Here is an 11,033-nt window from a genome sequence, read left to right on the forward strand (position 1 = left end):
CATATCTATTTCTCAAGTATTATTTCTCAATGTAAATACATATGCATATCTCTTTATTTATACAGTTCTATAGAGTAAATAATGCACAAATCTGTACATAAATCTACTGTTCCAGATTCCAGTATACATTCCAGATACATTCCAGTATCTGGAATGTATACATTCCAGATACACATTATTTATTGTTAAGTTTTTACTATTTAAATGTTTTTTGTTTTTTTTTCTGTTCTCATGTCAGATATGTATGTATGCATGTATGTATGTACCAGGAGCACCTTAAAAAAACCACAACAAATTCCTCTTGTGTTTGCACACACCTGGCGAATAAAGCTAATTCTGATTCTGATTCTGATTCTATGTTCAGATGCCACCTTCTCCTCTTCCCCCGCTCACTGTCTGCTGCTGCCCTCCTCCATCCTTCACTCACTCTTAGTTGGGAACCTGGGATTCCTTTATTGTTTGAACAGGGTCCTCACATCAAGGCCATGCCTTTAGCTAGGGGCTGTTGCCCTCTGACCTTTCCTGCATTAGGTATGTGCAGCGAGACCTCAAAGAGCTGGAATTCGTCTGAAGTCAAACCTGTGCGCTAACACACAAGTACACACACACCATGGAGGACCACCGAGGGGCCGGGAAAATGTTGAAAACAACATGTTCAGGAACTCTCTTCATCACACGTATGCAGAAAAACAAGAGACCACCTCCATGTGCTGAACTCACATGGAGGACCACCGAGGGGCCGGGAAAATGTTGAAAACAACATGTTCGGGAACTCTCTTCATCACACGTATGCAGAAAAACAAGAGACCACCTCCATGTGCTGAACTCACCACCTCACACAGATGGACGCTGGTTTTTGTTGCATTTTATGAAAATGTAATTCTTGTTGACTTATTTCGCCTTCTCACATGCATGATCGGATTGAAAAAAAAAAAATGTTCTCAGTAGGAACAGGAGACCACAGTGGGACAGGCCGGCATCCATCCATCATGGGACACTTTAATAAAAGCAACGAGTAATTACTCACAGGTCATTGTTTCTCTCTGCTATCACTGTGGGATTTTTATCATCCTCATCCTCACATCATCAGGGGTTTTTGGTATTTAGAAATGAAAAATCTTCTGTTATCTACTGTCATTTAGATCCTAAATGATCTTAATCATAATGTTTGATATCACAAAATTGAGTGATATATTTCTAAGGAAGAATCCGGTATGTTTTATTCATTTAAGAAATGAAGATTGGTTTTTCATTTCCATGGAAAGCATCACAGATTTTTTTTTCCATATATATTTCTGTGTTAAAATTCTCTGAACATTCTCAGGAAGTTTAAAGGTTGTGTTTGCATTTTGAAAAAAAAACTGAATGAATTAATCTTTATTTTCACCTGAAGTTTAGCAAAGATCACTGTTCTTATCAAGTTTTTAAGAATATGGTTCTTTGAGCTTTAAAAACGTCTTGATGTCACGTTACACCTTCTTCAGATCAGTGTAATTGTTTTTAGGTTCTTTAAAGCACCAGTAGATGAATGAAAATATGAACCATTAACTAGAACTAGAGAATGAAAATATTATTTGTGAAACTAAAAATGCATGCATTTTGTTTCTTATTGAGTGTAACTTTTATTTTTAATTGCCATTTAACCTAAACATGAGAAAGCAAAGAAAAATCACTTAAAGAACCTACTTTTGTATAAAGTGAATGCTTGTTACTTGATGTGTTAAACTATATTTTTCATGGAGCAGATTTTTGAAAATGTTCAAAGCTACTGTAATCTTGCAAAAAAAAAAAGATAAATGTTAATCAATACAAATGATGAAAGAAATGGCATTTCTTGTAATTACTGAGATCCTAATCATTACAGAAATGGCTCAATTTTAACAAACGTTTCTTTGTAACTCATACTTTGTGGTCATTTGGTGTCCTAACAATTAGTTTATCTTTTTAAACGTATTATTTAAACAATTATCCAAGTCCATAAGGCTGTGAAATACTTGAACATAGAAATAAAGTTCATATGAAAACAAATGAATCTGAAATAACACAGTAACATTGAACAAATAAAATGTTTTTCTTCAACAAATAAACCAGAAAAACACTCTTCTGTGGAAGGCCATTGTATTAGTTTTTCTATTTATTATTATTTTTTTTATTATTGCTTAATGTACATAACAAGACAGGGAACAACCAACAATGTAAGACACTTCCATTGAGACAAACACAGAGTTTACATTAAAGAAGAAGAAGAAAAAAAAAACATAATAAATAAATAAATAAACACAAGGAGCAAGGATGAAAACAAAGATGTAGGCTAGTCGATGTAGACATTATAAAGAAAAAAGATACTAAAGTAATAAATAATTTGACAAAGAGAAGCATAACTTTTCAGATTTTCTATTATGTTTTTTGAAGCATTTGAAGCTCTGAAACATTTTAGCAAACTCAAATAAAAATATATTGAAGGAGGGTTTGGCCATTGTATTAGTTGTTTTCTGTTTTATTCGTTTAAACGTCGTTTTCAAAAGTAATTTAGTAATTCGATCAAATAAAACTGTTGTTGCTTGCACAAACAATATTTTTCGTTTTTGCAATGATGGAACAAGCAAATTAAAACGGTTTTAACAACGCCACTGTTAAAACAGACGGACAAACTGACACGTAAACAACAGCCTTAAGATATTTGTTTAATTAAGAACTTAAACGTCTTATCGATGTTGCTATTATTTGCACGATTTAAAGCGGTTTTCCGTTTTCAGCCCAGTTAGGCTATTTTTTTAAACTTCCGTCTACACGCTTCAAGAACATACATTTTGCTAAACAGCATATCAGCTGTTAAAACGCGTGGAATATCTAATAAACAGTTACAAATCAACGAAAAAATCGATTGCCTTTCGAAGATGTAGAAAAACTAAAGCGCGCCTGAGTATTCATGGATGTGACAACAAATGAGCACTTTACATAGACCCGCCTCTTCCCAACACACACACACACACACACACACACACTTACTCTCTCTCTCTCTCACACACTCTCATACAGAGACACCAGGCCTTAAACTGGCCAGTTTACTCTCTCTCTCTCTCTCTCTCTCACACACACACACACACACACACACACACACTTACTCACTCACACACACACACACACACACACACACACTTACTCTCTCTCACACACACACACACGCGTGCATACTGAGGAATGTCAGACATCTCTGTGACCTTTAATCGCTTTTAAAGATGAGCTCCAATAGTTTTAGATGAATGGACCGCCAGTTTTATGTCTCAATAGGGGTCATTCATAAATTTAGTTGTTAAAAGTGAAAGAATAAAAATAACTTCATAACGTGTACGTTCGTAAAATCCATAATGGAAGTTAACAAATGCCACAAATTTAAGGATCGTCATAAAACTCATAATAAAATTGGATGAACTTTAACTTTTAAGTAACAAAAAATAATTGTAAACAAAAATGTTTATTTTTATTTTCAACTTAATAACAGAATTACAAAACAAGTAAATGTTTTCTTTTCAAGGTTACATGTTTTCTGTCTAATGTCATCTAAAATTTGATTACATTTATTTCACTTTATAGACTGTTTTAATGACTTGCAAACGAGGCAAAAAGGTGATAGTGTTTACGTGGATGACTGAGATGGATGTTTGTTGCAAAAGAGTGTATTCAATTATATTTGACAGGAAATAACAAAACTATCTAGATCCTGTCAAATTAATTATAGAAACATTTTTACACATGGTATAAGTTTGAATATATTAAGATGCAGAGATTTTAATAGGTGAATTAAATGAAATGAAATTAAAATAAACCTTTTTTTTTTTGCTCTTAATGTGAGAGTTTGAAATGTATAGTGAGTTAAAATACAAAAAAATGTAAGGCTTCAATCCAAGTTAAATTGCTGTTGGCTTTAGATATTTAATTTTTTCAACTTTGAAATTAAATAAGCTATAAAAGACTCAATGTTTAAAAATGGCATCCTCTGAATAAGCAGTGAAAATGGATCATTATTCCTAAAAATGAAACAAAGAAAACAAACCAAAAATCCATTACATTTATTGACCCAACAATGATCAATCAGTTCTTCTGTGACGTCACCAAACAGCCACCTTTTGTTCGTTCTGCAGATTCTCGCTCTGCTAGGCAGCAACACTGATACCGAGCCTGTAGGCTGAATAGCAGGTATGTAGTGGGATCTGGGTGGTATGTATGGAGCGGAGCAGTGGCCTGGCGCCACATGGATATGCACGAAACCTGAGACCCTGTGCAGTGGCTCTAAACTCTGACATCTGGGAATTCTATGGATGCTGACCTCTGAGGGTCAGAGGTCACCCGGGGGTCCACCGGTTTCCTTTTTGAGAAGGGGAGAGAGAGCAAGACGGAGAACAAGGGGCGAGTGGGGGGAGCGAGGAAACCATAAGAGGGGTTATTGACTAGTCTGAAGAGAGGAAAGAGGAAGGTTGATGATGCCGGAGCTCACATCTGGCAATAATGCTGGATATCTTATTATTTCCATTTCCATTCAAGAAAGCATTTCCGGCACCTTGCTGAAAAGAGAGATTGAGTGTCCTGTGAGAGACACATCTGTGTGTATTGGGAGGGAGCGTTGGTTGAGGTGATTGAACAGTCATGATGTTTTGATTCACAGTGCGTTTGTTCATTTTTGACAGCAACAAACGTAAGGCAGACGGGAAAGATTGTCAAAATAAATTTAACAAATATATATTTTTAATGTAAACATCTTGTAAAACTATGACATGTTCTGACTAAAATATAAAAATATATAAATGACAACATTAAAACGGTAATAGCTAGCAACAGGTTCTATTAGTTACCATTATAGTTAACTACATTATAATTAACATGAACTATTAATGAAAAATCCTTTTATTAATTTTATTAAATGCATTTCTTAATTATTTAGGTTCATTTCAATATATTGTGAGCTATGAACTAACAATGAACAATTGTATATATATATATATATATATATAGTATAGTGATAAATGTAATGCACAATGTTAATGTTAGTTAATTTATTAACTAATGTAACTAATGGGACCTCATTGTCAAATATTACCAAAAACACAAAAAACAAACTGATAACAGATTTTTTCTTTTTGACAAACCAATCGTTTTTTATTTTTCTACTTTTCGATGCTGCTTAGAAATCATACTGTCCATAAATGTTAAAAAATGAGAACAAAAACCATTCGTGCTTTTAAATGTTAAATAAACATAGGAAAAAGACCTTTTCCACACAGCTGCAAAAACAAGTATTACGTTTTCATTTGAAAGCATAATTGCATTAACATACAATATTGTCAAAGCATATACAAAACAACTAATGACAAGAAAAAAATAGAGTATAACAATAACAAATACCAATAATAAAATAGTTTTAACCTAAAGTGTTAATGGATGAAAATAACTTGTAAAATGTTAGTCTTTCATTATATACAGATCAGGCAGTATATTTAAAATATACTGAAAATGTAATGAGAGTTCACAGGGATATAGTGAAAGTGCATGACATGCTCCTGCATTAATATGTCTGTGTTTGCACGTCACTCAGCTCTAAAAAGCTCTCCAGTTCCTGCTATAACACTTTACAGTGTACAGAAGGCTCTATGCCACCCACCCAGCTGGAATGTCATGCATGCAATTAGGAGAGATTGTAGCAGGAGCTGGGGGGCTGGGACGGGATGGGACGGAGGCTGGGGCGGGGGGTGGTGGTACGGCAAGGAGCTGGAGGCTGCCTGAAGAGTCAGAGAGAGGGGGTGGAAAGAAAAGAAGAGGTGCAAGGGAGAGAGAGAGAGAGAGAGAGAGAGTGAGAGGAGATAGAAGAGAGAGACAAACAGAAGGAAATGTATGAATTAAAGAGGAAACAAAAAAACACTCAAATTAAGTGAATGGTGTCTGAGTCATTTCACCAAAACAGAAACAACTACTAAACCTATACTCCTTCATTATATGCAGATTTATTGCTTAAGATTCACAAGCAAAGAGGAATGCATTGCAAAAAAATTACATGTTATATAGATAGATAGATAGATATGTACTAATTCACTTAAATACATACTTCAATTAAATTAAATATTAAATTAAATAGAAGCAAGTATTTCAATTAAATATGTTTTTAGTGAGTCATTGATACATTCCTTTTGTTGAATATTTACTGCAAACTTGTTTTAAATATTAAGAACCAAAATGGTGTCAGATGTTTTTGCACATAAAACATACATTTTGCACATTAAAATTAAAATTCAGCATAAACTGCAAGCGAATTATTTTTTCATTATTATAATTATTTAATCATTACATAAAACACAATGATATGTATGAGCTGCTTGACACATATCCACATTTCTGAAAATTGTACATGCTGCAGGACCTTGAGCTATTTGTTCGGAAATGTTATTTACTTCTAAATGTGAGATTTATTCTGATCACACTTATTTATATGTCATGTAATAACTATAATAAATTACACACACTAACCCTCTAAAATACAACTCAAGAGTTTGATTTATTTTTGTGATGCTTTACAAGATTTGTGCTAAAACACCTGTGGTTCATTTTGTTTTGTTTCTCATTAACAGCTAAACTGTTGTTCACATGAAACACAAACAGACATGCATCCAGAAAGATGCATCAAAATGCTTCGTTATTTTATTACAAACATTTTATTTGATCTCAGATATTTAGTTCTAGCAAAATCCTACAGCTTTAAATATGTTTGTTCAATTTCAAGAGTGTAGAAAAACATATAGGCTACACTGCTGCAATTAAACCTGGAAGACAAACGTACCATGAGGTTTTCTAAGATACTTTCATGGTGAAATTACACATAAATGTTTGAGTGAAAACAACTGTAAATGAAATGAAAGTTTTGAGCTTATATGAGAGAAGTGCAGTAATTGTGTGTATAGGCTATTTAAAATAATTGGCCAAAATCTGTCTGTACAAAATGTCTTGGAACGATGTATTTGTAGACATTTCGATAATAAAACATCAATAACAAAGCCGTGTGAATAAACAAAAATAAGCGCAAACTACCTTTTAGCAAACACACAAGAGTTTACTTCTTTGCTGGGACGTGGGCGTGACCAACAGGGTTTGGTCACATGGTCACTAAAGAGGCGGAGATTTTCTATATTTTCCTCTCTTCCTCAAATGTAACATGGGTTGGCTGAATAAGAACGTTTTATTTTTCTTGTAGGAATATACACAGAACGAACTCCAATTTAAATCAAGTTAAATTATTATTTTTTAATATTGCACTTGGTCTTAAACAATTAAAGCGAAATGTTTACAGCATATAATATACAAATCACTGAAGCATTTGATCTAATGAAATACTTAACATAAGTTTATAAGCCTAAAAAAAACACCATTTCTAAAAAATAAAAAAATAAAAAAAAATAAAGTAAATAAGATTTTCTGTACATATTTTATTCTTGTTCATTTAACCGTGTATACATATTTATAAATTCAAATGCGTAAAAATAGTCGGGTTACTGTAAACTCTTGCTTGTGCGCATGTGTGTGTGTTTTGAAAGTTTGAGCGCGTGGCATTCCTTATTCCGCCTCGAGATCACATGGACACAAAGGGCAGCACGTGCATCACGAACAAAACAAGAACACAGGCTATATATTAACCGTTGCATGCGAAGAGGGTTAATGGTTCGTTGACAATTGTGAAGTGCATGCAAATTTGAGCATGCTATTTTGCTAATGGGTTTACGGCCAAAGGGTTTCGGTTGCTTTTCGATGCCATGCCATGATTTATGTAGCCTACCCAGCAAACACACAAGGTCCCTTTAACATTAGTATGGGGTTCCCATTAAGTTATTTTCAGAACCAGTTCCTCACATTCTAAAAACATTCTTTTTAGATTTTATTTTTAAACCTTCCCAGAACACTCATCCCAAGGCCTGCATGTTCTGCTTCTGATTTGCTTTCTATATTCCAAACAAACACACAGTGCACTAAGAAGGTATAGCTAGGATATAGGCCCTTTCGTGTGTGTGTGTGTGTGTGTGTGTTTTATAGCGGGGGAGAGGGAGAGGAGTATCCGCTGCATACTGAATTCACGCTCTGCTTTGGATCAAACGCTCTCTGCCGATTAGCTACACAATCAGGTCCCCGCAGTAAACGGGGGAGAGTAAGACAGAGAGAGGCGGTTCTTTTCCGCCGGACAATGCCATTATTTAAGCTCCATTGGTCAGGAATGCTGGATTTTACAGGCCGCTGCCCTCCTCTAGGCGTCAACCAAAGGGCCTCCACTGAGGGCCCCCCTTCCTGCATGTTCTGCTTCTTATTTGCTCTCTATACCTACTCCAAACAAACACACAGTGCACTGAGAAGGTATAGCTAGGATATAGGTCCTTTTGTGTGTGTGTGTGTGTGTGTGTGTGTATTATAGAAGGGGAGAGGGAGAGGAGGGTGTCCCTCTTGATACGTCTGCTGCATACTGAATTCACGCTCTGCTTTGGATCAAACGCTCTCTGCCGATTAGCTACACAATCAGGTCCCCGCAGTAAACGGGGGAGAGTAAGACAGAGAGAGGCGGTTCTTTTCCGCCGGACAATGCCATTATTTAAGCTCCATTGGTCAGGAATGCTGGATTTTACAGGCCGCTGCCCTCCTCTAGGCGTCAACCAAAGGGCCTCCACTGAGGGCCCCCCTTCCTCTCTCTCCTCGGGTCACCATATCTATCTCGAAGACCTATAGCTTTCCCAGTGCATTCCACAGTTGCTTCTCTAAGCTGTCGTCTCTGAGAGCCTACAAAAATCAGCGGGGCCATCAAATTCTTGCAAAGCATTAGGCCCACCAAAGCAAATTGGAATTTGATTTTCTTTTCAAACTGTCTGTATTAGGCTAACAGAAATTAGATTAAATAGCCTATATAATAGTTAAATGTTAAATTTGACTGGAAAAACAAATGGGAAACATACAACTATAACAACTATTGAATGTAGCCTACACTAAAAAAATGATTAAACATCAATTATTTAACATCACTGATCTGTATACATCAATTCATATCAACAAAACTAAATTTTATCGGTTAAATCAGGCAGATATAGCTCTTTTGTTAACAACTGCAGGTTATTTGTACAGCGTATAATTTTTTTTAAATATTTGAAATGGTCATTATGGTTTTCTGCATGCAAGTGCAAATAAATGTGTCTTTTTCCTGCATTCAAGTGGAAAAGTCACATAATCCTCAATTCTAATGGAACTTCTATTTGTAGAAATTTGACATTTCTATTTGTAGATCAGTAAGAATCCTATAAGATTCTCTACAAGTCCCATAAGGTCCGTCTGGATAAATGATGAAAAGATAAAAAAGAAGAAATTCCTATTTTTCTGTTTTATTAGAATGCAGTAGGGTCCTTTTATATTCTTATAGGATTCTTATTTGTTTATTTTTGATAGCTCTATTCTGATAGTTCTAGAGATAGAAATGATGATCAAATTCCATTAGAATTATTTTAGGATTTTTTTTAAACGTAGGCTACAGTTCACAGTAAACGTTTCTAAAATTTACCTTACTGTTTTTGTTCCTGTGGCGTGGAATTTAATAACCGTTTTCATGCAATCTGCTACTTTAAAAACTACAATCCATGTAGTCTTTCAATCTAGCATAAGAAGACATTTGTGAATGGAGAGCAGAATTTGAGTGTTCATTGTTAAACTAAAACTATACGGTGACGTTTCAGTCAAAGTAGCCTATCGCGGGATTCACAAGACAGTTAAAGGCCTTTGACTTCAACCAATGGTTCTTCAAGCGGCAAAGACTAGCGCAGAAACGGGCCAATCGCGAAGACGCATGCAAATGAGGAATTTGCTTCAGCAAGAGCTGAATGTCAACTAGGCAAAGATGGAGTCTTGAGCAAAGAGGGCCATTGGCTTGCCATGGATAAATTACGGTTTTGATTTTTTAGACCATGAGGGGAAAGAATGCGCAAGCGTGACGGGATGGCACTATGTTTCGCAGGATGAGTGCGAAGATATTTGAAGAATATTCAATTCCCTTCGGTCCAACTTTTTCTCTTTTTGTCGGTGTCTTCTGCTTTCAAGGATTGTCCCTCCCTTGGCCAGGTACCATTCATGAAATTTAGGGGGTCCTCTTTCTGTCTGTGAGTAGCATCCGGGTGATTTGGTGGAAATGGCGGGAGCTCAGGGGCAAAAACGACAACGTTGAGTCGGCTTCGGTGGGGAGAACGACGAATGGGGTGCCATAGAAGCCCCCGAACATGGCTGTAGTTAGAAATGTGAAGAGCGCGCTGGTGAGGATATCAAGAGGGCTTCGCGTTTGAGAAGTCTTGCCTGTCAGGCTGTCATTCAGTCAGAGGGAACAATCTCCTTTCTTTCTCTTCTATTGTCATCAGTGTTGATCTGTTGCAGCCACGTGGTTGGGTATTTAGTCCGAGGAATCCATGTAAAGCATCTAACTTCACCATATTCTCAAGAAGTCAATGATTAACTTGCAAAAGGATCTGGGAAGCCTAGTCCGTATTTTCCACGTGTTTTTCTACACAGTCTAAATCAGTAACGTTAACTGTAAAAGAAACGATTTGGGAAATAAAGGATTTTGCGAGCTCAAGTGAAATAGAGAAGTAGAAACATGATGTGCCACTTTTCTTTTTCTTTTTTTTTAAATATCGCAGCTCCAGGTGTAAAGCCTATATAAAACGAAACAAAATGTGCCGTTTTTAATTGCAATGCTCTGTTATTTTGTTGCAAGTGCTGTGTTTGTGGATACATTCCTGAATGCATTGAAATAGAGCTTTTTGTGTGCGTTTACAGTGCCATTCTAATTGCGAAAAAAAAAAAAGTGTAAAATTGTACTGGAGGTTTGCACGAGGTTGTGCATAAATATGTGTTTTTAGCTAGCCAAAAAAAGTATGATTTCTGCAGTTCGGATGAATATTTACATCTCAGCCAAATATAAAGGTTTATTTTAGGAAAAATTTAAATCTTCCGTGTTTCTCACCCCCCCCCCCCCC

General features: G+C 35.8%; 1 protein-coding gene across 1 annotated transcript in view; it reads left to right on the plus strand.

Annotated features, from left to right (window-relative positions):
* The first annotated feature begins 10,066 nt into the window (after positions 1-10,066).
* The window catches only part of LOC107741491 (carbohydrate deacetylase), a 25,600-nt gene continuing 24,633 nt past the window's right edge, over positions 10,067-11,033 (plus strand). Inside the window, exon 1 of the mRNA XM_016554234.1 lies at positions 10,067-10,125. The gene's annotated coding sequence lies outside the window, so the exon portion shown is untranslated. The remainder of the gene's footprint in view (positions 10,126-11,033) is intronic.

The sequence above is a fragment of the Sinocyclocheilus rhinocerous genome, unplaced genomic scaffold, assembly GCF_001515625.1.
Source record: "Sinocyclocheilus rhinocerous isolate Xijiao unplaced genomic scaffold, SAMN03320098_v1.1 scaffold134, whole genome shotgun sequence".
NCBI classification, from domain to species: domain Eukaryota; kingdom Metazoa; phylum Chordata; class Actinopteri; order Cypriniformes; family Cyprinidae; genus Sinocyclocheilus; species Sinocyclocheilus rhinocerous.